Source organism: Hyperolius riggenbachi, chromosome 6 (genome assembly GCF_040937935.1).
Source record: "Hyperolius riggenbachi isolate aHypRig1 chromosome 6, aHypRig1.pri, whole genome shotgun sequence".
NCBI classification, from domain to species: Eukaryota; Metazoa; Chordata; class Amphibia; order Anura; family Hyperoliidae; genus Hyperolius; species Hyperolius riggenbachi.
Genome location: NC_090651.1, coordinates 16,569,173 through 16,595,560, shown reverse-complemented (window position 1 = coordinate 16,595,560; position 26,388 = coordinate 16,569,173). Strand labels below are relative to the sequence as shown.

Below are 26,388 nucleotides of genomic sequence, written 5' to 3'. Positions count from 1 at the left end.
TATGTCTTGTCACTTAACTATCCATCAGAGTAGCTCACAATCTAATCCCGATTCCCTACCATAGTCATATGTCTATTATTATTATTATTATTATTTATTTATTTATAAAGCGCCAACATATTCCGTGGCGCTGTACAATGTAAATGTATTGTATCGTAGTCTATGGCCAATTTAGAGGGAAGCCAATTAACTTATCTGTATGTTTTTGGGATGTGGGAGGAAACCGGAGTGCCCGGAGTAAACCCACGCAGACATGGGGAGAACATACAAACTCTTTGCATATGTTGCCCTGGCTGGAATTGGAACCAGGAATCCAGCACTGCAAGGCGACAGCGCTAATGACTACGCCACCGTGCTGCCCACTACAACGCCACTGTGCTGCCCACCACTACGCCACCGTGCTGCCCACTACGCCACTGTGTTTGCAGAGTTTGGGGTTGTGCTGGAATTCTCCTCCACCAGATTTGATAATTGAGAACGTGGCAAAGACACAACCACACTTCCCTGTCCGACAAGACAGAACAAACTCTTTTATTTGTTCTGTGAAAGCAAAACAAGCTGAGGTTGAGTTTTTCCAGTCATTTGGGAAATGGTTTTGGAAACGTCCCAAGTTGGAAGCCGTTCCGAGCGGATCCCGCCTGCCACCGCAAGCGCAACTTAATGTCTAGAACAAAACATCTGCGGCAGACGAGGGCACTCGACGTTTCCGTGCCAGCGCTGCCAATCCCACTGTGTGACCATACAGACGTCTCTCGTATCTGGTGTGCCCCCAGATTTTCATTCTCCGTTCTCACCGCCTTATCTTCCTAATGTGCTGATTTTTCCCCCTGGATGTGATAGGAGTTAGATAATTATTACAGCGTGTTCACTGACGGCGCTGGTCCCATCTTCAGCACAGCAGATGGCTGGGGTCAGCTGGGGGAGATTAACAGCCATGGTTCCCCACTAAGATGAACGTCTTAAAGAGAAACTCCGACTAAGAACTGAACTTTATCCCAATCAGTAGCTGATACCCCCTTTTACATGAGAAATCTATTCCTTTTCACAAACAGACCATCAGGGGGCGCTGTATGGCTGATATTGTGGTGAAACCCCTCCCACAAGAAACTCTGAGGACCGTGGTACTCCTGGCAGTTTCCTGTCTGTGAACCTTGTTGCATTGTGGGAAATAGCTGTTTACAGCTGTTTCCAACTGCCAAAAAAGCATGCAGCAGCTACATCACCTGCCAACAGTAAAAATGTCACCATGTAATAAATGTCAGAATGTAAATCAGGGATTTAAAAGATTTTACAATGGGCAAACACTGACTAAATCATTTATACATAATTATTGTAAAAATGAAGCACTTTTTTTAAAGGGACAGAAGGGAGAGGAATAGGGAAGTTGCCATCACTGTCTTTCTTTAAAACATGCTACTTGCCCGGCCGTTGTGTTGATCTTCTGCCTAGAATACCTTGTGGAACACCGCCACTGTGCAGGATTGCCGGTCGGTTGTTCTGACTGCTTTCTGACTCCATTCATGGCATGCTCGTTCCAGGTTCCTGTGCTACAGACGAAAGATCGAGTTGATAACTGGCTTATTGGCAATATAAATGGCAGCATCCATATTCCTGCAACTTAACCTCCCTGGCGTTCTATTAAAATCGCCAGGGAGGCTGCGGGAGGGTTTTTTTTAAATTAAAAAAAAACTATTTCATGCAGCCAACTGAAAGTTGGCTGCATGAAAGCCCACTAGAGGGCGCTCCGGAAGCGTACTTTCGATCGCCTCCGGCAATCGAAAGTAACAAGATAGGCCGCAATGAGCGGCCTATCTTGTTTCGCTTTCCTCGTCGCCATGGCGACGAGCGGAGTGACGTCATGGACGTCAGTCGACGTCCTGACGTCAGAGCCGCCCGATCCAGCCCCTAGCGCCGGCCGGAACTGTTTGTTCCGGCTGCACTGGGCTCGGGCGGCTGGGGGGACCCTCTTTCGCCGCTGCACGCGGCGGATCGCCGCGGAGCGGCGGCGATCGGGCAGCACACGCGGCTGGCAAAGTGCCGGCTGCGTGTGCTGCTTTTTTCAGAATCCAAATCGGCCCAGCAGGGCCTGAGCGGCGACCTCCGGCGGCATACCCCGAGCTCAGCTCGGGATTACCGCCAAGGAGGTTAATGCACCCCTGAAGCGAGAGGGATATGGAGGCCAGGGCCGCCATCACAAATTTTGGGGCCCCTCACACATCATCAGGCCTGGGCCCCCCTCCCTGGGCCCACCCACTAGTTGCTGTGCCCACCCACTAGCCACCCCACCCCCGTATCCATGCGAGAAGTGCACTGTTGCGAAATATGTGCATGGCTCCGACACTGAAGAAAGCAGTATGCACAGCGTAATGTGGCAAAAAGTGGGCGTGGCCATGGGATGTTGTGGGTGGAGCCAAATACTAGCAAAATACAGGTAGACCCCTGTTAACCTCCCTGGCGGTTTATTTATTTTGCCAGGGAGGCTGCAATGTGGTTTTTTTTAAATTAAAAAAAAAATATTTCATGCAGCCAACTGAAAGTTGGCTGCATGAAAGCCCACTAGAGGGCGCTCCGGAAGCGTACTTTCGATCGCCTCCGGCAATCGAAAGTAACAAGATAGGCCGCAATGAGCGGCCTATCTTGTTTCGCTTTCCTCGTCGCCATGGCGACGAGCGGAGTGACGTCATGGACGTCAGTCGACGTCCTGACGTCAGAGCCGCCCGATCCAGCCCCTAGCGCCGGCCGGAACTGTTTGTTCCGGCTGCGCTGGGCTCGGGCGGCTGGGGGGACCCTCTTTCGCCGCTGCACGGAGCGGCGGCGATCGGGCAGCACACGCGGCTGGCAAAGTGCCAGCTGCGTGTGCTGCTTTTTTCAGAAACAAAATCGGCCCAGCAGGGCCTGAGCGGCGACCTCCGGCGGCATACCCCGAGCTCAGCTCGGGATTACCGCCAAGGAGGTTAATAAATGAGATAGGGACTTATAGGTCCGGTCTTATCCTTTATCCATTCTCTTTTGTCCCCCTCTTTTTTCTTCCTGTGCCTCTTTGTCCCCCTCTGTCTCACCTCAGTTTGTGCCTCTTTTGGGTCCCTCTGTGTGACCTCATGTTCCCGTCTCATCTCTTTTCTCCCTGTGCCTCTTTTGTCCGCCTCTGTTCCCCCTGTGCCCCTTTTATCCCCGTGTTACCTCTTGTCCCCTTCTGTCTCAGCTCGTCCCCCTGCCCTAGCCAGGTATAGGTGCCCCCAATATAGGTATCCAGGTATATGTTCCCCCAGTATAAGTAGCCAGCTATAGGTGGTGCCCCAGTATAGGTAGTCTCGTGTAGATGCCCCCAGTGTAGGTAGCCTGGTATAGCTGGGGCCCCAGTATAGGCCAGCAAGATACAGGTGCCCCAGTATATGTATTCAACTATATGTGATGCCCCGGTATAGATAGCCTCGTATAGTTGCCCCAGTATAGGTAGCCTGGTATGGGTGGTGCACCGGTATAGGTTAGCCAGGTACAGGTGCCCTAAGTATAGGTAGCAAGCTATAGACTCCACAGTATAAGTAGCCAAGTAAAGGTGGTGCCCCAGTATAGGTAGTCAGGTACAGGTGGTGCCCTCAGTATAGGTAGCTAAGTATAAGTGGTTTCCCAAGTATAGGTAGCCAGGTATAGGTGGTGGCCCAGTAAAGGTAGCCTGTAGCCAGATATAGGTGATGCCCCAGTATAGGAAGTCCGTTGTTGTGGGCTCACTCATCTGCTTCCCACGTTCAAGTGCTGATGTCACTCTTCTCTCAGTGCTGGAAAGCTGTGTTCTGGTTAGTGAGCCACAGGCCGGCAGCCAGCACATGCGGCCCTTCCAGCGCTTTAGGGGGGGGGCCCAGAAGCCCTGGGCCCCTCACTGCAGTGTCAGTTGCCCCCCCCTTCCTGATGGCTGCCCTGATGGAGGCTGCCACATTTATTTCCTTTTAAGCAATACCAGTTGCCTGGCAATCCTGCTGATTCTCTGCCTCTTATACCTTAGTCATAGACCCTGAACAAGCATGCAGATTAGTCCGGTTTTGGACTATACATTGGCTTTAGCGGTTCCCAGGGCCACACCATCAAAAACAAGCCTTTGGGGATAACCACGTTAATATGCGGTAATCCCCCTCTGGCTGACATCCAAACAGGAAGTGAAGCTTGCTTGCGGTCACTACCTGTTTCGGAAATAGGGAAGTGCGCAGAAGCGTATTGTAAAACTATGCTTCCGCGTATATGCGCTACACCGCCACCGGCATCTTTTTGGGGTTCTGCCTGCGAAGGGGGCACGTGGGTCTCAGCATCTGGCCAGTAGCTGTAATTTTTCTGGAGGATGGGGACCCCAGAATTACCTTTACCCCGGGGGCCCCCGGTTAAACCGGCCCTGACTAGAGGGTAATAGTTGTAAGGTACACAATGCCATACATGTGTGCTCGGTTTCTTGCTAACCCCCCTTTAGGGCCTTGTTGTGTCCAATTGGGGCAGTGATTCTTCACCCATTGGTTACACTGGCCTACTGACCAACATCTGTCAGCCCTACATGTGTGAGATAGCCACACCCCTCCCTATAAATCACATATTAGGGAGGTGGGGCATCAGCGACAGCCCGAGCACACCTGAAGGACATGTGAGCCTCCCTCACATACTCACTTGCTGACTTGTTTACTGCTGCTCATCTTTAGGCCTGGTCCACACTGGCACTAAAAAACGTATGCTAGCGGATCCACTGTTAACCTATGGACAGGGCCGCCATCAGAAATTTTGGGGCCCCTCACACAACATCAAGCCTGGGCCCCCCGACAGACTGCTGTGCACGCCGTCTAGCCACCCCAGTATAGCCAGTACAGTGCCCCAGTATAGCCAGTATAGTGCCCCAGTATAGCTAGTATAGTGCCCCAGTATAGCTAGTATAGTGCCCCAGTATAGCTAGTGTAGTGCCCCAGTACAGTGCCCCAGTATAGCCAGTATAGTGCCCCAGTATAGCTAGTATAGTGCGCCAGTATAGTGCCCCAGTATAGCCAGTATAGTGCCCCAGTATAGCCAGTACAGTGCCCCTGTATAGCGCGCCAGTATAGTGCCCCAGTATAGCCAGTATAGTGCCCCAGTATAGCTAGTATAGTGCCCCAGTATAGCTAGTATAGTGCCCCAGTATAGCTAGTATAGTGCCCCAGTACAGTGCCCCAGTATAGCCAGTATAGTGCCCCAGTATAGCTAGTATAGTGCGCCAGTATAGTGCCCCAGTATAGCCAGTATAGTGCCCCAGTATAGCCAGTACAGTGCCCCTGTATAGCGCGCCAGTATAGTGCCCCAGTATAGCCAGTATAGTGCCCCAGTATAGCTAGTATAGTGCCCCAGTATAGCTAGTATAGTGCCCAGTATAGCTAGTATAGTGCCCCAGTACAGTGCCCCAGTATAGCCAGTATAGCGCGCCAGTATAGTGTCCCAGTATAGCTAGTATAGTGCCCCAGTATAGCCAGTATAGTGCCCCAGTATAGCCAGTATAGTGCCCCAGTATAGCCAGTATAGTGCCCCAGTATAGCCAGTACAGTGCCCCAGTATAGCGCGCCAGTATAATGCCCCAGTATAGCTAGTATAGTGCCCCAGTATAGCCAGTACAGTGCCCCAGTATAGCCAGTACAGTGTCCTAGTATAGCCAGTACAGTGCCCCAGTATAGCTAGTAGTGCCCATGTATAGCCAGTATAGTGCCCCAGTATAGCCAGTATAGTGCCCCATTATGGGTAGGTGGTGCCCCCCGCTCGTCCCCGCCGCTGTTGTTACCTTAACAGCGGCCGCTCTCCCCTCTCCGACGTGTGTTGTACTTATTCCAGCAGCAGCACCCGGCTGCTGTATGTGATGCGGCAGGAGGCAGGGCAGCGGCTTCCTGTAGCGGCGACGTGTATCGCCGTTACTATGGGTACCGAGCCCTGCATCCTGCCGCATCACATACAGCAGCCGAGAGCTGCTGCTGGAATAAGTACAACACACGCCGGAGAGGGGAGAGCGGCCACTGCTAAGGTATTAACAGCGGCGGCCGCTGGGGGAGGGGCGGCGGGAAAATGACAGGAGGTTAATGCCTGGGGGGGCCCGAGGCTGCGGGCGGAAGTCACAGCTGTACCCCCCTGATGGCGGGCCTGCCTACGGATCCACTCACATTGGTCCGCTGAAATGGATCAGTGCTTTTTCCTTTTAGATGGATGTGTCGCATAGACTGAGCGCTAATGAAACGGAGCGTCAGAGATGGAAAACTGATTCCTTTAAAGGACTACTTTTATTTATTTTATTTTTTTTAAAGTTGGACTTACTTGGGGCTTCTACCAGCCCCCTGCAGCCGTCCTGTGCCTGACAAAACAATCCTCCGGTCCGCTGCCATGGGTCACTTCTGCTTTCTGTGACTTTAATGTTGTGGGCCACTGCGCCTACGTGGCCCTGGCCATACGCATCCTCCCTCACATCACCAGGAGCTTTATGCGCAGGACGCACACGTCGACGCGAGGGGGAGCGAGGATGGACGCAGTAGCCCGCGACATTAAAGTCACAGAAAACAGAAATAATCCGTGGCGGGGGACCAGAGGATTGTTTTGTTCCAGCTCAGGCGCAGGATGGCTGCAGGGGGCTGGTAGAAGCCCCAGGTAAGTCCAACTTTAAAAAACCCCCAAAAACCTTCCAGTTGTCCTTTAAAGGACTTACGAGGCCTGATTTGTAAAAAATAAATAAAAAAGTTAGATACCTGTGTGTGTTTGCAAGGCACGGAGGACGTCGTCCGCGCCCTCCCGCCGGGTCCCCGCTGCTTAATATCCCCCAGAAGGTCCCCCGACCGCATGGCCCAGGTCGGGTTCTCTAGCCTTCACAAAGATGGCCACCGGAGCTGACCGCGGCGCAGCTCTAAGGCCAACCCCCCGATCCACGTAACAGTAGCGTGGATCAGGGGCAAACGCAGGATTTTTAAGGGGGGGGGGTTCCTGAAAGGTCCAGAAGCACGTATGTCCCCGAGTGCTTCCGAATACAGGTGGCTCCATACTGCCCATGCACAAAAGTGCGCTGGCGTATTACGGAGCTGCCTATCTTTGGAAGTACTCAAGGACACGAGTGTTTCTGAGGCTTCTGGTAGCAGCAAATGTGAACGGGGTACAGCGCTGGAACAACTCCCCAAGAGAGGAACAGGAGATAGAGTTTGGACAATTCAGTGGAATATGCTACATAGTGTCACATAGCGCAAGCGATACCCATATGATACAGGGATATATGCATCTGCGGAAGATGGCGGCGCTATATAAATACTAAATAATAATATTTTGCCTCACCAGGATTCCACTTTTATTTAGCTTTCCTGTATGACAAGAACACACACCCAGCTCTAGGGGAAGAGGGAAACAAAGGTGAATGAAGGAGGCTGGTGCACACCAAGAGGGCTTCTGAGAGTTTTTCAAATCAACAGTGATTTGAAAAGCGCTTGGCTAATGTTACCCTATGAGGGTGTTCCCACAGCAGCGTTGTGATTTTTTCAAAATCGCATGTATACTGCATGTAGCATGTTTTTGAGCAATTCATTCAAAAATCGCTCTGAAAATCACTTCACAAAATCACACTCACAAATTGCTAGCGATTGCTATTGTCATTTTGGCGTTGCACTAGCCCAGAGAGAGGAGTGGAGAAATTGAGAATAGCCTGAGATGGAGCAGAGAACTTATCTGTATTGCAGTCCCACATCAGACAGGCTACATGCCTGTAAGCGGACTCCTGTCCCTGTCAGTCTCTCACACAAGTCAGAAAGAAGCCCTCCTGGAGTCTAGGGACTGTCAAAAACTTTTCAGCTTATTAATTAAACACCTTACCCACACATGCAGTCATTATAACAATGGGGAGAGACCAGACAGATGTTTGCCCACAGACCCTCCAGGCAAGCTCTGCATCATGCTGTGCATATTTACCAGCTTGCCTGCACTCTAATTTCATCATGTCTGACACTTCTGTGCTGTGAAGAGTCCAGGACTCCATAATCAACATTCTCTCACTGCAGGCTGCATCTTCTTGTGAGGGAAGCTGGGCTGCCTCTCTCATTCTATTAGCTGGAGGGAGGCACCAGAAGTAAGAAGGGAGGGAGAATGAGGCTGTTTATATTATGCGGGCTTCCCTGGCTGAATACACAGCTCAGTGCAGGGGGGAGGTTCCAGACACCCGGAATAGCCCCCTCAGTTCGCCAGTGTGGATCGGGGAGTTGGCCTTAGAGCTGCGCAGCAGCACTCGCGGCTATGCGCACTGCGCAGCCGCGGTCAGCTCCGGTGGCCATCTTTGTGAAGGCTAGAGAACCCGACCTGGGCCATGCGGTCGGGTGACCTTCTGGGGGATATTAAGCAGCGGGGACCCGGCGGGAGGGCGCGGACGACGTCCTCCGTGCCTTGCAAACACACACAGGTATCTAACTTTTTTTATTTATTTTTTACAAATCAGGCCTCGTAAGTCCTTTAAAAAAATTTTCCGGTACTTATCCGTTAGCCGGGCGCATCCGGCAGGTGGCGCTAATTACTATTCCCCCTCCAGGCCGACATGGATAGTAGGGAAAGATGTAACTCTGGTGGAGTTTTGTCGCCACCTAGAGGATGCGCCCGGCTAACGGATAAGTACCTTTTTTCCATTCCACAATTTTGTTTTATACACAGATCAGTATTACATCCATGCCAGTGTGAACCGGACCTAAGTGCTATCAGACTCCCTCCTGCTCTCAAGCTGAGACCTCCCCCTATACTAGTACATATAACTTGGAACATGCCAGTGTGAGATTGAAGGTGTTTTTTTTCCATAAATGACCGGAAATCTTTGGGACATGCTCTGTTAGAAGGAAAGGGGTGGTAGGAAAGCTCTGTCTGTTAGTAACTGGGGACATTTGATTGGACAAGAGCTAGAGAATGTTCTGGCATGTTCTCTAAGCTGTAGGGAGGAGTCATAGAAGCACAGGGCAGGCACAGCAGCAGATGCCACATGGAACAAGATCTGCAGAGTACAGTGTAGCTGCATCCACAGCCATCTAGCATGCACAGGTATGGGTTTGCTGTATATGGCAAGAATAATGAAAGACAGGCTTTTACAGTCGGAAAGGTACAAGATAATGGGGTGAATTTATCAACACAAGTGCATGCAAAATGGAGGGAAAAAGTGAAACAACTGATGTTTGTGCTGCTTTTTTTTGCTTTTGGTTGTGATAAATCCGCTCCAATTAACTTTGATTCAGATTGGTAAATCTTGGGTGTGTTTCTATATACAGCATAGCTCCCAGCTGTCCCTCTTTGGAAACCCACCCCGTTTTGTCACTTTCCCTCTGCATTTGTTCCTCTTTTAGGACTGATGCACAGATCTATGTAAATCTATGTATTTTTCTACTGAAAAGTGTGTACAATTGGCATCAGACGCTATCCGCCGCCAGCGTGTATGCAGCTGTTAGAACCCAGAGAGATGTATGGACACCGTGCGGAAGCCTGCCACAGGACAGGTTATGTATAATGCACACACCGGGAGGGGAACAGTAATACATTGGGGGGCAGCGGCGGTGCGGATGCGGCGGGCTCAGCCGATTCCCTGAAGATTACATGCTGAAATCGGACGGGAATCAGCCTGTAGTATATGGTCAGCCTTGACAAAGAGACAAATTTATCTCTAATCAGATTTGATTAGAGATTAATTTGTCTCTTCTGCCCATAATTGTCAGGTGTATGTCTAGCTTAAAAGAAGTAATGGCTCTTAGGGTGCATACACACACACAATCTTGATTGGCCAATTTTACCACAATCATTTAGTATGAGAGCTTATGTATACAATGTGTTTCACATATTCAAAATCTGTTGGCCCTCATATTACATGGAGGAGGTAAAATTAACCAATTACGTGTGTGTGTGTGTGTGCGCGTGCGCGCGCGCCCATGTGTACTGTAGTGTGTGTGTGTGTGTGCGCACGCCCGTGTGTGTGTAGTGTGTGTGTGCGCGCGCGCGTGTGTGTGCGCGCGCGCCCGTGTGTAGTGTGTGTGTGTGTGCGCGCCCGAGTGTAGTGTAGTGTGTGCGTGCGTGCGTGCCCGTGTGTAGTGTGTGTGTGCGCGCCCGTGTGTGTGTGCGCGCCCGTGTGTGTGTGCGCGCCCGTGTGTGTGTGTGTGCGCCCATGTGTGTGTAGTGTGTGTGCGTGCCCGTGTGTAGTGTGTGTGTGTGTGCGTGCGCGCCCGTGTGTGTGTGTGTGTGCGTGCGCGCCCGTGTGTGTGTGTGCGTGCGTGCGCGCCCGTGAGTAGTGTGTGTGTGTGTGTGTGTGCGCGCACGCCCGTGTGTAGTGTAGTGTGTGTGTGTGTGTGTGTGTGTGCCCGTGCGTGCCCGTGTGTGTGTGCGTGCCCGTGTGTGTGTGCGCGCCCGTGTGTGTGCGCGCCCGTGTGTGCGCGCCCGTGTGTGTGCGCCCGTGTGTGCGCGCCCGTATGTGTGTGTGTGTGCGCGCCCGTGTGTGTGTGTGTGTGTGTGTGTGTGTGTGTGTGTGTGTGCGCGCCCGTGTGTGTGTGTGTGTGTGTGTGTGTGTGCACGCCCCTGTGTGCGCGCCCGTGTGTGTGCGCGCCCGTGTGTGTGTGTGTGTTAGCCTCAGGGTCCGAATGAGGCTTCCCTGTCCTCTGTAGTCTGGGGGATTCAGCTCTGGCTTCCCCAAAACTTCCTTGACAAAGACTGACAAATACTGCGCAGGAGCGGCAATATTTACCTACTGTGAGTAGCGGCTCTTCGTTCGGGCTAAGGAGGAAATAGCCGTGCTCAATTGCGACCTTTCTACTGCTCAGACGTGAAGGACTTGCGTCTGCGCAGTGGAGCGGATACGATTGGGCTTCGTTATTTCCGCATGAGCCTGAATAAGGAGCCATAGCGTAGTATGGAAACATAGGCGTCAAAAGGATAAAAGTATCTAAAAAGTTTAAAACATGAGGAGGCAGTGGTGGACTTACCTCCTTAAGCAGGCACAAAAATTGCCAATGTGTCAAATAGAACAAGTTTATTTACAAACTTTGGGGGACAATGCAACACGTTTCGCAGGATTGATTCCACCTCATCAGGCAATAACAACAGAGCAATAGCATATGTGGTCAGTAGAAGAGCCAGGCACCTCTGTCTGAACAAAGAGCGGTTACTGCGCCTGCGCTGGATTGCGGTAAGTAAATGTTTACCTCGCCGGTGTTCAGGGGGTCGCAGTGCTGGATTGCTGGGACAGAGGACGGGGGAAGCCTCGTTAGGATCTAGAGGCTTCCCACTCCCGAGGTCAGTATCCTCCAGTCAGAAAAATTTTGGGTACCTGGAGTCGGTGGTTTCATAAGTTGAGGAGTTGGAGTCAGATGATTTTTGTCCCGACTCCACAACCCTGGAAAGCAGGTCGGGTGCGGGACTGGAGACTTGGGGGTCGGGTAGCAGGGGTGCGAGTCTGAAAATTAGACCCACGCAGGCACAGATGCTGAATCCAGAAAGAAACTCATAAGAGACTGATAAACAGGAGCTGGGAGAAAGTTTGTTCATTCCTTGCGAACAAACTTCAGAATTAAAATAAACCGCCAGTGGTGCGCGGAATAAATAGCCTGCCGCTAATTTAAGTGAGGTCTAAGTAAATAGTTTTATTAGCAGCACATTTGAGGCAAGAAGTAATTTCATGGGCTGCAGAGACGGGGGATTGTCGGGAGAATGGCGTTAAATTGCTCTCTCTCGCAAACAGTACGACAAATGTGCGGAGGACCACTAGATGGCGGTGTGGAGAGATGCCAGGAACGATAATAAAATATCCACCCTGAATATCTGTGCTGATTCCTGACCACGGCACAGGAGCAGTGCAATATTTTTAAAAACATAAAATCTTGTATGGACAGATCAAATCGGATCAGATAGATCCCTCTCTGACCGAATCTGATCAGAGGGGACTCTATTGCGTGCACAGCGATTTCCAATAGACTTTAGCATGAAATTTATTGGAACTCTGCTTGCCAGGCCTCCAAATTGTAAAGTGCCTTAACCCCCCATCCCCTCCCCCCACGTAGCAAGTGTTAAAGCACCTTTTTGCCGTCGCGACTTCTGACTATCCCATGTGACTCAGCACATAATGACAGCAAAACATGTGACGTGGAAGAGGCGCTGGCTCTGACGCCGGACCCCGGAGGAGGCCAGAAGTCACGCCAGCAGAGAGGAGAGACTTTATTTTCACTCCAGTGAAAATAAATGTAATGAAAAGTGCTTAATTTTTACAAAAATTATGAATAAATGATTTAGTCAGTTTTTGCCCATTGTAAAATCGTTCCTCTCCCTGATTTACATTCTGACATTTATCACATGGTGACATTTTTACTGCTGGCAGGTGATGTCACTGGAAGGAGATGCTGCTTGCATTTTTGGCAGTTGTAAACAGCTGTTATTTCCCACAATGCAACAAGGCACCCACAGTGTGATGTCAGCATCTCAGAGCTGTGAGGCACTGACATCACACTGTGGGAGGGGTTTCACCACAATATCAGGCATACAGTGCCCCCTGTTGATCTGTTTGTGAAAAGGAATAGATTTCTCATGACAGTGTGATGTCAGCTTCTGATTGGGATGAAGTTCAATTCTTGGTTGGAGTTTCTCTTTAACATAGGGGAGAGGGGGCACTTATACACTTTGGGGGACACCGGCCAGGGGTCCGTCAGTTGTCGTCATTACCACCACGCACCTGATCAAGCTCTTGTGACCGATATTTTGCCAGCATACCTGATCTATACTTTTTACCGATTTCGCCTCAGACTCGATCAAAAGATGGAGCAGCCATGTTGTGGCATCGATTCTCCTCAGATTGGATAAAATGACAGAATCAGGAAGTAGATTGGGTCGCAAAATCGAGTAATGTATGGGTACCTTTAGTACATTTTTTTTGTTCAAATGTCATCTTGTTAATTTCTGTGTCTGATTTAAAGGAAAACTGAAATGAGAGGGATATGAAGGCTGCCATATATATTTATTTTTAAACAATACTAATTGCCTGGCAGCCCTGCTGATCCTCTGCCTCTAATTCCTTTAGCCACAGCCCCTGAACAAGCATGCAGCAGATCAGGTGCTGACAGAAGTGTGACTAGATTAGCTGCATGCTTGTTTCAGGTGTGTGATTCAGAATGCAGCAAAACAGATCAGCAGGACTGCCAGGTAACTGCAGTGTTCTCCCCTGGCTCTTTTAGCTGGGGTGCTCCACCCGGCTAATTTTGGTTTGCACCCGGCTGTCATCGGCTCACCTCCTCATTCTTCTCCTATGCCGAAAGCAGAGAGTTACACAGAGAAGCACCGCCCCTGCATTCCCCCGTCGTGCATCATCTGACCACTTTTTCATGCCACCCGAAGTCTATGGGCCGCAGGAAAAAACGCATGTAAAAAACGCATATGCGTTTTATATGCATTTTTACAGTAAGCGTTCCGCAAACGCTTGCAGTGTTGCATAATATGCAGACTGGCTTCCAAAATGCACATAATGAAAGTCTATGGTAACGCATATGCATTGCGTTTTGCATGCGTTTTTAATAAAAAATATAGATCTCTGATGTGTTTCTGCTTCCTGTTGTCTTCCTAATGATTAACATATATTTAAATTCAAAAACGCATACAAAATGCATATGCGTTTTCTATTAGCAAACCACAAATGCAATTGAACGCACGTAAAACGCACCAGCGCGAAAAACCGCAAACGCAAAACCAGGGCTGTGGAGTCGGAGTTGGGGTCGAAGTCGAGGAGTCGGAGTCAGAGCAATTTTGGGTACCCGGAGTCGGAGTTGGAGTCGGAGTCGTGATTTCATAAACTAAGAAGTCGGGGTCGGAGTCGGATGAATTTTGGACAAAATTCACAGCCCTGGTAAGTATTAGGCCACATACAGACATCAGACCATAGTCTTTGGAAAATGAAAGATCACAGACCAATCTTACCACCCTTCCTGTAGTATAAGAGCCATACTCTACACAGTCTTTTCTATGGAGCTGAACTCCACATCAGGAAAAAATCTTGGCAAGATGCTGCACACACAGATGCTGTACAGACACAAAAGATCAGTATCTGCAAAAGATCTGTTCCTGCCAAAAATCCATTCCTGCAAATTGCAATGATAGTCTATGAGATCTGCAGATCATCATACACACATGATTTAACTGACATTCATCTGCAGATCTGCAGATCTGAAAATCCATCCTGGTGGATCTGATCTGCAGATGAATGTCAGTTAAATCGTGTGTGTATGATGATCTGCAGATCTCATAGACTATCATTGCAATTTGCAGGAATGGATTTTTGGCAGGAACAGATCTTTTGCAGATACTGATCTTTTGTGTCTGTACAGCATCTGTGTGTGCAGCATCTTGCCAAGATTTTTTCCTGATGTGGAGTTCAGCTCCATAGAAAAGACTGTGTAGAGTATGGCTCTTATACTACAGGAAGGGTGGTAAGATTGGTCTGTGATCTTTCATTTTCCAAAGACTATGGTCTGATGTCTGTATGTGGCCTAAGACTAAGGAGTCGGAGTCGAGGAGTTGGAGTCGGAGGCATTTTGGTTACCTGGAGTCGGAGTTGGAGTCGGCAGTTTTGTAAACTGAGCAGTCGGAAGATTTTTGTACCGACTCCACAGCCCTGCGCAAAACACAGTAAAAACGCAATCCAAAAAGGCAAACGCACCTTCCTAAAATGTTACCTTTTCACGCTATGTCATATGTGAACCCAGCCTCATGAAGAGCTACTCCGCTGCGCAACCTCTGTTTCCTCTCCTCCTGCTCCCCTACATTCCCCTTTTCTGCACCCTCTATCCCTGTACTCCCTTTCCCTTCATGGCTGATCCCCGCAATCCTTTATCCACAATCCCCTTCCCTGCACTCCACTTGTGCTCGTCTGATAAAAAATATGGACATTCCCAATCAATGTTTGACCGAAAAATGTTTTCATTGAATCAAATGTCGGGTCCATTAAAAGCGCCACCCCGCGTGTAAGCAGTGTAAGAGTGCACAGAAATCTGCTCATCGGTACTTTCATGACTTCTGTGAGTGAGTTCTGGACAACTGCTGCCTTTTGCTTTATCCCTCCCACCCATTCACATCGCTGTATTAATATATTAAATCACATGTAGAGACACAAATAGTATGCACCGCAGGTTATAGCGTACATGAAGCCCAGCTGAATGAAAGTGCAATTTCCCTTTAAGTGGATTCCCTCTCTGTCTCTCTCTGGTTTGTGGATTGATGGCGTTCTGAGATCTGTTAATCCTTGTGGGAGATACGGATGATTATTGCGCTTGAACACTTTCCAGCGGATGCACTCAGGCACAGAAAACGTGCGGACGAGCCTTTAAAAATATGGCCATCCCTGAATAATTCTGTCTGACATTTATTGGGATCTGATTAAAGTCCTTGTCCTTCTCCAAGTTTTAATGCTCATATAATGTTTTAATCCATATTAATTTAGTTGTACTTTAGCGCAAACCAATCGGGACTTTCACCGCCCTCCCTGCATCGTGCTATCAGTCACGAGGTGCGGACCCCCATTACCTCCTGTGCTCCATGTCATAACGAAGGCGGCCGACACTCCGCAAGGGGAACGCCACCTTCTGGCAGATGTCATAGATCCGGGCACAGGAAATTAACTTAACAGGGTATTCATTACTCGCCTTGTTTCTTTAATAATAATAATTCCAACATTTATATAGCGTTAGGGAGTCTTGCCCAAGGATTTCTTACTGAATAGGTACTATGTCAGAGGCAGTGCTCTAAGGCTGGTTTCACAGTGGGACGTTACAGGCGCACGTTAGAGCAGCCTGTAACGCAGCCCACCGCACAGTAATGAAAAATCAATGGGGCTGTTCACAGTGCCCACGTTGCGTTACATTGTAACGCTGCGTCACAAGACAACGTACTGCATGCAGTACTTTAGACGCGGCTGAGCCGCGTTAGACTGCTTGCACATGCTCAGTTGTGTTGGGGAGGAGCGGAGAGCGGCCAGGCACATGGCTAATTAATATGCACTGCACGTTGTGACGTGCAGTGTTTACTTCCTGGAGCGGCCGCTCTGTGCGGCGATTGGCCGGCGGGACCACGTGATGCCGCATGCGCACAAGAGTACGCATCACGGCATCATGGACGCCAGAGTGAGCTGCACAACGCGGCTCACTCTGACGTCCAGATCCAGCACCACCAGGCGTTCCGTTAGGGGGACGTTATGCAACCTTAACGCCCCCTCTAACGCAACGTCCTGGTGTGAAATTAGCCTTAAAGTGTACCTGACATGACATAAAAAATGTATACATACCTGGGGACTTTCTCCAGCCCCCTTCAGCCTGATCGCTCCCACGCCGTCCTCTGCCTTGTGGATTATCCGCTATGGCTCTCGTGAGTTCAGCCAGTCGACGCAGGCACATGCCGGCTGCGCCATGGCTGCCGTAAGTTTGTTACTCCAACAATTTGTCCAAAACGGGTTAAATTCTAGTTATAGGCGATGTGCACCACTGCGGTCACTAAATCCGCCCTTCCCAGTTGATTTGCATATAATGCACTATTCAGGGGTTCCCTAGGCCCTGGGGCGGTTACCATATGAAAGAGTGTTTATTTGCCAGACAATAGAGGCGGAAGTGATTTTTGCATTGACCCCCAAACGGGCGAATTAAAATAGACACATAATGAAGGTGGATATCCAGGATATTAACGCACATATATAGACGTCTGGCCTTGGCCATTTATTTAGGATCAGGCGACTCTTTGTTGTTGAGCCAACGCATATGTCTAATTTCCTGCTTCACAAAAATTAACTTTTGAACTTCCCCAGTTAATGTGTTTTCTGACACAGTGAGTTCTCCGTCTCTGAATGTCTGAATTCCCTTATTTACTGTTTTTGGCTTTCTGGATGGGATTTGCTGCTCAAGCGGTTCTCAGCTTTTTTATTCCAGCAAATTACAAATGTTTGGTATGTAGCATTTAATGGCCCACACTCACGGGCTACAAATGTTGCCGCAACCACGTGGCACGCGCATGTTGCGACGACAGGTCGCCCGTGAGTATGAGGCGCGCACCCCGAAACCGTCGTTCATCGCTGCTGTCGCCAAGCGGTCAATCGCATGGCGACAGTTGCCGCCGCAACTGTCGCTAGTCCGCGTATGTATGCGGACTAGCGACAGCAACATAATAGATCATCTACGGCGCTTCCGGCGAGGGGGAGGAACGCCGGCGACAGTTTCCGTCGCTTCAGTAATCCCTCTTCCGCGTGTGTACGCGGAGGGACTTGGCGAGGAACTGTCGCCTAACCTGTCGCGCACACGCTCCCATGTGCTAGCGACAGGACAAAAAGTTGCCCGTGAGTATGGGCCATTACAGTATAATCTCTTTATAGTGAACTTTGATATACTAACCTAAATGTCCAAGTCCCCACCAAGCACCATTATAAGTATATGGGAGTAACGCCTGGTATAGTACTGTAAACACTGATATAATGGAACTTCTGTTATAGCGAACCTGTTTTGTGGCCCCTGTGGTATTCTGTATCCGGCTATAGTGGAAAGTGGGCGGGATCATGCGTCATACATCAGACAGAGACCTATTAGCAGTTTTGTAGCCTGTTCGCTATTTGCACGCTACACTGTGTCTGCACTTGGATTACCTCAAAAGCATCAGCCGGTGAGATCTATGCTTCCTGTGTGAGCTGCTGCCTGATGAGGGAATGGCCTGTCATCTGTGACTTGCTTGTGCATGGCTGCAATGCTACAGCATCCTCCAGGCTGCATAGAAATGTGCACAGAGGAGCACACTATTAGTACTGTACCTGCATTAACTGGTGAGATCTATACTTCCTGTGTAAGCTGCTGCCTGATTACTGAGGGAAGTGCCTGTCATCTGTGACTTGCTTGTGCATGGCTGCAATGCTACAGCATCCTCCAGGCTGCATAGAAATGTGCACAGAGGAGCACACTATCAGTACTATTCCTGCATTAACTGGTGAGATCTATACATCTGTGACTTGCTTGTGCATGGCTGCAAAGCTACAGCATCATCCAGGCTGCACAGAAATGTGGACAGAGGAGCATTCTACCTGCATTAACTGGTGAGACATATGCTTCCTGTGCAAGGATATGGCAAGCAAACCCCTACATACTGAGCACTGCATTTTGATCTAGCTTACACACTGTCTGTGCTCACTTGCTGAAGCATTGACAAGAAAAAAATACTTCTAATAATGGACTATAGTATACTTTGTGCTTGAGTATGACCATTTCAAATATAGTAAACTTCTGATATAGTAAACCACTTTTCCCCCGTTCCCTTGGAGTTTACTATAAAGGGATCCTACTGTTATATGACGGGTAGAAACCACATATCACAACATATTCCAGGAGTATTTTTTTTTTTTGTAAAGCCTTCGTGTCCCCCTAATAACCTAACATAGCACCCCCCTACTGCCCCACCCCAACGCGCACACCCTATGCTCTTTGGCAAGGGTCATCATCCTCATCTGTTACAATACTGGACAGAGGACCAGACGATGACCACAGTTTGCAGCAAATACTGTCTGACACTGAGACCAGAAATATGGTGCAATAGAGTTGTACCCTATTTACAGCGTGCATGCAAGGAAACCATAATAAAATGACAAATCAGTGTACACAGGGCTGAGGCAGAGGCGAGAGAGGCTCGAGCCTCAGGGCGCAGTGTAGGAGGGGGAGCAGGGCGGGCTGAGGCAGAGGTCAGAGAGGCTCCAGCCTCAGGGCGCAGTGTAGGAGGGGGCACAGGGCTGAGGCAGAGGCGAGAGAGGCTCCAGCCTCAGGGCGCAGTGTAGGAGGGGTGCAGGGCGGGGCCAAGGCAGAGGCGAGAGAGGCTCCAGCCTCAGGGCTCAGTGTAGGAGGGGGTGCAGGGCCAGGCTGAGGCAGAGGCGAGAGAGGCTCGAGCCTCAGGGCGCAGGGTAGGAGGGGGAGCAGGGCGGGCTGAGGCAGAGGCGAGAGAGGCTCGAGCCTCAGGGCGCAGTGTAGGAGGGGGAGCAGGGCGGGCTGAGGCAGAGGTCAGAGAGGCTCCAGCCTCAGGGCGCAGTGTAGGAGGGGGCACAGGGCTGAGGCAGAGGCGAGAGAGACTCCAGCCTCAGGGCGCAGTGTAGGAGGGGAAGCAGGGCGGGCTGAGGCAGAGGTCAGAGAGGCTCCAGCCTCAGGGCGCAGTGTAGGAGGGGGCGCACTGTGCTCTGCGTATGCGCACTACAAATTTGCAGCAGAGCGCTCCCGGTCGTGGGTGTTCGATCTAAGACTCGCGCCTCCTGACCAGGAAGTAGCTTTGGGGCTATAAAAACGTAACGAAGGGTGACGGAGGACAACGGGGTTTGTGGTGGGCATGAGGAGAGCATCCTACACACGCCTGCTCCCCTCGCTTTTAAATTAGCCACCTGCGCTAAGGAATCCTTTAAAGAGGATCCGTATTGATAAAAAATGCCCCTGGGGTTACTCACCTATCGAGGCCTCCCCCGTCCTCCTCCGTCCCATGGCGGCAGTGATAGATCGCGGGGATGTAAATATTTACCTTCCCGGCTCCAGCGCAGGCGCAGTAGAGCGGACCCGACTGAGATCGGCTATTTCCGCCTATTTCTGAGCGGAGAGCCGCAACAGCGCCCCCGCTGGAGCCTGAAAAGGTAAATATTGCACAGGCTGTCGGATTTGTTGCCTGTGTGTTCCGGGGGCTGCAGCGAGTCCACTGTGAGACACAGGAGGACGGGGGAAACCTCAATAGGGTCCAGAGGCTTCCCCCTACCGAGGTGAGTACCCCCAAGGGAACTTTTTTTTTATTACAGAGTCTCTTTAAGGGGGGCCCGGGGGTTACAGGCAAGGCATAGCTGGGTGGGGAGGGGGGCGTGGGCAGTTTTTTCTTTAGCATGGGGCCCCACAAAGTTTTCACAAGGGCCCCATGCAGCCTAATTAGCCCTTCAAAGGTCTGCACAGCATGTGTTGTGACAACAACTGACATGGAAGAGGGATGGGAGGAGCCACGGTGACCACACTCCGGCAAAAGGGGAAGGGGGGTTGAATCAAGGTTTTGCAGGGGGCCTACGATAGATATATAATTGTGTCCCTGCTTATAATGATATTTTATAGATAGAACAGAGGCGCCAACCGGATAAAAACAATAATTAAAATATTAAAAATTGCTTATGAGGCAGTGGTGGACTTACCTCCTTCAAGCAGACACAACAAGCTGTGTATTCAACAAAATATGTTTATTGGTACACTCCAGTCCTAACGCGTTTCTCAGGTCTATACCCGCTTCATCAGGCAGTAAAAAGTAGGAGCACACAACAGCAATATGTCAGAATTACACCTGGCGCCTTTTCACACACCTGTGCTCCTACTTTTTACTGCCTGATGAAGCGGGTATAGACCTGCGAAACGCGTTATGACTAAACCCTTGGAGTGTACCAATAAATATATTTTGTTGAATACACAGCTTGTTGTGTCTGCTTGAAGGAGGTAAGTCCACCACTGCCTCCTAAGCAATTTTTAATATTTTAATTATTGTTTTTATCCTGTTGGCGCCTCTGTTCTATCTATAAAATATTATATATCCACCCTTGTTGGAGGGGGGTACCCCTTTTTTCTTCACGTCTACAGAAAGAGACTTCTTAATCCTGAGTGAGGACAGATCAATCTCCTCACCTGCTTATACAGTGGTTGCCTGGAGGTAACCCTGGTTTGTGAGTATACATTTTACTGACATACTACACTATATTGGGCTCTCGGTTCTCTCTTCTTATATCTGCTTATAATGATGTTGCTCATGATCACAGGCTGTACAGAGGTCTATTGTTTCCCGGGTGACATAAATATATTTGTTTATTTCCTATTTCCGTGACATATGTTTTCATTTCAGAGGGACTTAATGCAAATGCAAATTCTGCATCAGACTTTTCTCATTTATCAGTAGAAAAAGTAAATCGCTTGACAGGAATGAAAGGATCTCTGCAGAAATAGAACGAATCGCAATTTGCATCGTTAAGGAGTTGTGACCAAACCTGGACCCGCTCGCGCTGCTCCCCCCCCCCCCCATACATTGTATTATTAACCGTCTACGGGCGACGGGCACAACTGTTCATAACACACAGTGATAGAGTGACTTTCCTTATCAAAATCTCCCACACAAGGGGATACAGAGGGCTCAGTGCAACTTTCAGCAGAACCTTAAAGGATAGCTGAAGTAAGAGGGATATGGCTGCCATATTTTTTCTCCTTTTATACAATGCACATTGCCTGGCAGTCCTGCTGTTACTCTTAGCCATAGACCCTGAAAGTGGACCTGAACTCTTGCACAGGACAAAAGGAAAACAGAGAAATGCACCCTGTATGTATTTAGAGAGTTTAGCCTGCTAATTAACCTTCATTTGTGTCTAATCACAAGTTGTAATTTGATCTCTCCCCGTGTCACATGACTGCCACGGCAGAGATGGCAGATAAGCTCATTTGAAAGCACAGGAAGTAGACACACTGCAGATTTTTTTGTAGGATTTTTATCAGCTGATAAAGCAGCTTATCAGCTGATGTTTTTTTGTTTAAAGTTTATTATGCCGTTGTGTATCTTTTAGAGCAGAGAGGAAGTTCTGAGTTCAGGTCCGCGTGAACAAGCATGCAGATCAGATGTTTGACTTAGGCTGCTTTCACAGTGGGACGTTACAGGCGCATGTTAGAGCAGCCAGTAACGCAGCCCAACTCACAGCAATGAGAAATCAATGGGCTGTTCACAGTGCCCACGTTGCGTTACAGTGTAACGCTACACGTTGCATGAAAGTGCAGCATGCTGTGCGTTATACAATAGACTGCTTGCACATGCTCAGTGACTAGCCACATGGCTAATTAATATTCACTGCACTGTGGTGACCTAACCTGGACTCATAGTGTTGTCTGGATCATGAATTAATCGTTTATTTGATCCGGATCTTTTTTGTGAGTCGAATCATCCGGATCATCACAATGAAAGATTCAGGTCACAGTGGATGTCTGTCTGGAAGAAACAGGAACATACAGAATGTACAGTGCAGGGAAAGTCCTGTCCTGCTAGTCATTTCACCCCCAGTCTGCTTTCCTAGTAAAATGATTCAAATGATTCGGTTCAAGGATCCAGATCTTTTCAATGATCCGATTTGAATCATCCGAATCCTTGAAAAGATCCGGACTTCCCATCTCTATCCTGGAGCGGCTGTTCTATCAGTATAGATAGAAGGAAAACAGCGCACCAAGAGCTGCATAACGCGGCTCAATCTGACCTCCAACTTCAACACCACCATGCGTTGCGTTAGGGGCACATTATGCGACCTTAACGTCCCCTAAAACGCAACGTCTTGGTGTGAAAGAGGCCTAAAGCGAGAGGGATATGGAGGCTGCCATATTTATTTCCTTTTAAACAATACCAGTTGCCCGGCTGTCCTGCTGATCTCTTTGGCTGCAATATTGTCTGAATCACACACCTGAAATTCTAAATTCAGCACATTTTTTTTACAAAAATATAAAACATTACAATTAATATTCATAACATACATTTAGGCTATACGTCTTAAACTCATGATGATTAAATGGCAACTGAAGTGAGAATAATATGGGATATGGAGGCTGCCATCTTTATTTCCTTTTAAATAATATCAGTTGCCTGGCAGTCCTGCTGATCTATTTGGCTGCAGTAGTGTCTGAATTACACCAGAAACAAGCATACAGCTAATGTATTTTTCTGCATATAACACGTTCTGGACTATAAGACACACCTGGATTTAAAGGGCAAAAAACTGTAAAAATATACTAAAGCTGGTGCGTCCATGGTCCAGGAGCATCTTGGAGATGGTCTCCCCCAAATATTGTATCCTCCTTGTACCTCATTTGTCCCCCATGTGTCCCCAGCTCCCCCCTTGTTCACCTCTGCTCTCCCTGATCAGATGTAAGCAGCGGCAGCCAGGTTCATCTAACCCACCAGCTCCCCCTCTAGGCCACCATGGACTCTGGGGTAAGAACAGGACAGAAACCTACTGCACATGTGGGATAGCACAAAATCTAGGGAAGCACAACAGTGTTCTCCCCAGAATTTTTTTCCAGCCGGGTGGCATGAAAAAGTGGCTGGGTGGGATGATATGAGAGAATACAGGGCCGGTGCTTCTGTGAGCAGCTCTGCTTACAGCATAGGAGGAGGTGAGCTGATGACAGCCGGGTGCTCACCAAAACTAGCCGGGTGGAGCACTCGGCAAAAAAGAGCTTGGGGAGAACACTGCACAATCGGACACAGCATCGGCTCTATGGGAACAGTGAGGGAGAGGAGAGGTCTCTGATCACCGCCACAGCCGTGCTACCACTGCTTCTAATTATACATGAAGAGCGGAGGTGGACACGGTGGGGAGGGAGGAGACACGGGGGACGATACAGGGAGTCCCCGACATTTCGGTGGGTCGGCGGTTCGTATCGGCGGATATTCGTAATTTGGAGACTCCCTGTATTTTGCATATAAGACACAGTGACTTTTTCTCTCCATTTTTAGGCGATAAAAAGTGCATCTTAAAGGACCACCCACAGAAAAACTAAGCAGTTAAAATCTGACAGAACCGACAGGTTTTGGACCAGTCCATCTCCTCATGGGGGATTTACAGGGCTTTCTTTGTTTTCAAGCGCATTTCCTGAACAGCAGTTGCAAAGTCTAACTGCCAAAATAGTGTGCAAGTGAGTAGGGAGGCTGGCTGGTGTCTTACTATTTTGGCAGTTAAACTGCCATTCAGAAAAAGGTTTTGAAAAAAAAAAAAAAAAGGAGAATCCCCCCATGAGACAGTGGACTAGTCCAAAACCAGTCGGTTCTGTCAGGTTTTAACTGCTTACTTTTACCACAAAATACGGTAATTCTTTTCTAATTGTTTATTCGTAGTTATTTCTATTTGCCGTATCCGCTTTCTCCACTTTGTTGATGAGCTGAGAATGGGCGGGGTTCGTTAACAGGCAGAATATTGGAATGTTACATTTTTTGTTCTGGCATTTAAAGACACTGCAGTCAGGATTGGTAGTCATTACGGCTACATGCAGGAGGTACTTGACTTTAGGTCTACATGGTGTTTAGCAATACACATGGAATATGAAATCCTGCAGAGCCTCGAGCGGCCTGACCCAGCTGACTGGGCGGGGCAGACGCTGTCGCTTCACACATTATGACTTTTTTTTCACCGTAAGAAAAACTTCAGTGTGAAGAAACAGCCAGTCTGCGGGGCTCCAGTGAGAAATCTCCGTCCCAGAGATGAAACCGGGACAAGTTCTCCAGCAGACTCCCCACATGTCAGACACTCACAGCGGGGTCCCCCGTCTAAAATGTAAGCCATAAAACTCCGCTGTCCTTTCGCGCGGGGTTTGTCATGTGGGAAACATTTATATGACCAGTCCACACAATATCATTGTCTATTCTACGGCTAAGCTGACGTTTTAATAGCCGGGAGCGGCCTTGTGTTTCGCTCAGCGCTCAGACTGGGATCCTGGGAAAAAAACGCAGAAAAGAATATGTCGCGTCTCTACGTGTCTTGGTACGCGGACCAAAAGTTATTTCAGCCTATTAGATGTCAGTCGCTATGACAGTCCGGCAAATCTGCCTCTGCACGTCAATGTCGTTGAGAGACATGTCTGCAGGCTTCTATTACGCCCTCTCGGGAGATCTGCTCCACCATGGCCGATTCTCCTGAGTATTCTCAGCTTGGTCAAAGGGCCCATTCACACTAGAAGCGCTTTTCTGAGCGTTTTGCGATTGATTAGCAGTTTTTAAAATCGCTCCCATTCACTTTCATTAAAATCGCGTACGCAGAAATCGCGGCGATTTTTCCGTGATTTTTACCGCGATTTTAATGAAAGTGAATGGGAGCGATTTTAAAAACCTCTCATCAATTGCAAAGCGCTTCTAGTGTGAATGTGTGTTAGACCCTGAAACCAGGAAAAAAATCCACCACACTACAGAGAGATCTGCGGCAGCCCTGCACTTACTCACCTCCCCTGGATCCAGCGCTGCAATTCGACCTTCAGGTGGTGCTGTAATCGTATAGTGAGATCGCCGTTTGTCGATGGGATCCAGCACTGCAATTCTCCTTACGTTCTCCGGGTGGCACTGTAACCCTATAGTGAGATCGCCATTTGTCGATGGGATCCAGAGCCTCTAAGGACCGGAAGAAGATTGGCTGCCAGCTTCTGGTTCCCAGGGGAGGGGAGTTGAAATGCTGCCAGGCAGCCCGCTGTCTACTTATAGCTCCCAACAGCTACCCTGAGTCAGGCATGGGATTACCGCTCCGCTCCAGCTGCTTTTTTTTTCCACCCCAAGCCTTACTCAGGGTTACCGCCAGGAAGGTTAAACTTGGCCAGGTCACAGGATCTAATTAACATGTATAAATACGTCAGAGGGCAATATAATAGCTTGGCGGATGAGCTTTTTGTCCCTAGGCCTTCTCAAAGGACTAGAGGACATGATCTGCGCATGCAGGAAAAACGTTTTAGCCATTTATTTAGGAAAGGGTTCTTTACAATAAGAGTGATTAAGATGTGGAATGCATTGCCACAGGAAGTAGTTATGGCAAATTCTATATCTGCATTTAAAGGAGGCTTAGATGCTTTCCTTGCGTTGAAAGACATCCATGGCTACAATTACTAGGTAATGCCCAGTGGTGTTGATCCAGGGATTTTATCTGATTGCCATCTGGAGTCGGGAAAGAATTTTTTCCCTTTTGGGGCTAATTGGACCGTGCCTTGTAAGGGTTTTTCGCCTTCCTCTGGATCAACAGGGATATGTGAGGGAGCAGGCTGGAGTTGTACTTTGTTCTCTGGTTGAACTCGATGGACGTATGTCTTTTTTCAACCCAAGAAACTATGTAACTAAAAAAGACCACGTCAGGTGAAAATTTAGCATAGTCCACACCCGGGCTTCAGCTGGCGTCTCGTTTAGTCGATGCTAAATGGTTTTATTCAACCAAGCAGGAAAAAGTTTGGCACTGGACGTAACCGATCCGATCCTGGATGCACGTGAGTGCGTAGCTTTACAGGAAACACCCTCTGGATACCCAACAGCACCCAAAGAACATAAGAGGGAAGGATACAAAAACTCCAAATATGTTCTGGTAGAGTGTGGACCAGGGAAATCTGTGGACCGAGAAGACAAAAAGGAAAAAAAAAAACAGGAGCCAAAAGTGCAATATGCCAGGATGTATTGGATAAGGAATGTTACTTACACCTCACAGGTCGCAAAAGGAATGCTGCCACCAATAAGGCCAACATCGGAATTCCCGCCTCAGGCTCAGTGAGGACCCTAACAGGTTGCACTCCTGGTAAAGCGGAGCACTCTAAAAATACAACCTCCCAACAGAGGTTTTAGCAGTAATAACAAATGGATGGATGCACCTAAAAAAAA

At 49.0% G+C, this 26,388-nt stretch overlaps 2 protein-coding genes across 8 annotated transcripts in view; one reads left to right on the top strand and one right to left on the bottom strand.

Annotated features, from left to right (window-relative positions):
* The window catches only part of PKNOX2 (PBX/knotted 1 homeobox 2), a 603,376-nt gene that overhangs the window by 11,772 nt on the left and 565,216 nt on the right, over window positions 1-26,388 (top strand). Inside the window, exon 1 of one of the 7 annotated variants that reach the window (XM_068238885.1) lies at window positions 12,849-12,863. The exons of the other annotated variants lie outside the window; for them this stretch is intronic. The gene's annotated coding sequence lies outside the window, so the exon portion shown is untranslated. Of the gene's footprint in view, window positions 1-12,848; window positions 12,864-26,388 lie in introns of those variants that run through there. 7 annotated transcript variants of the gene reach the window in all.
* TMEM218 (transmembrane protein 218) overlaps window positions 1-26,388 on the bottom strand; it is a 101,974-nt gene that overhangs the window by 43,964 nt on the left and 31,622 nt on the right. The window lies entirely within an intron of this gene.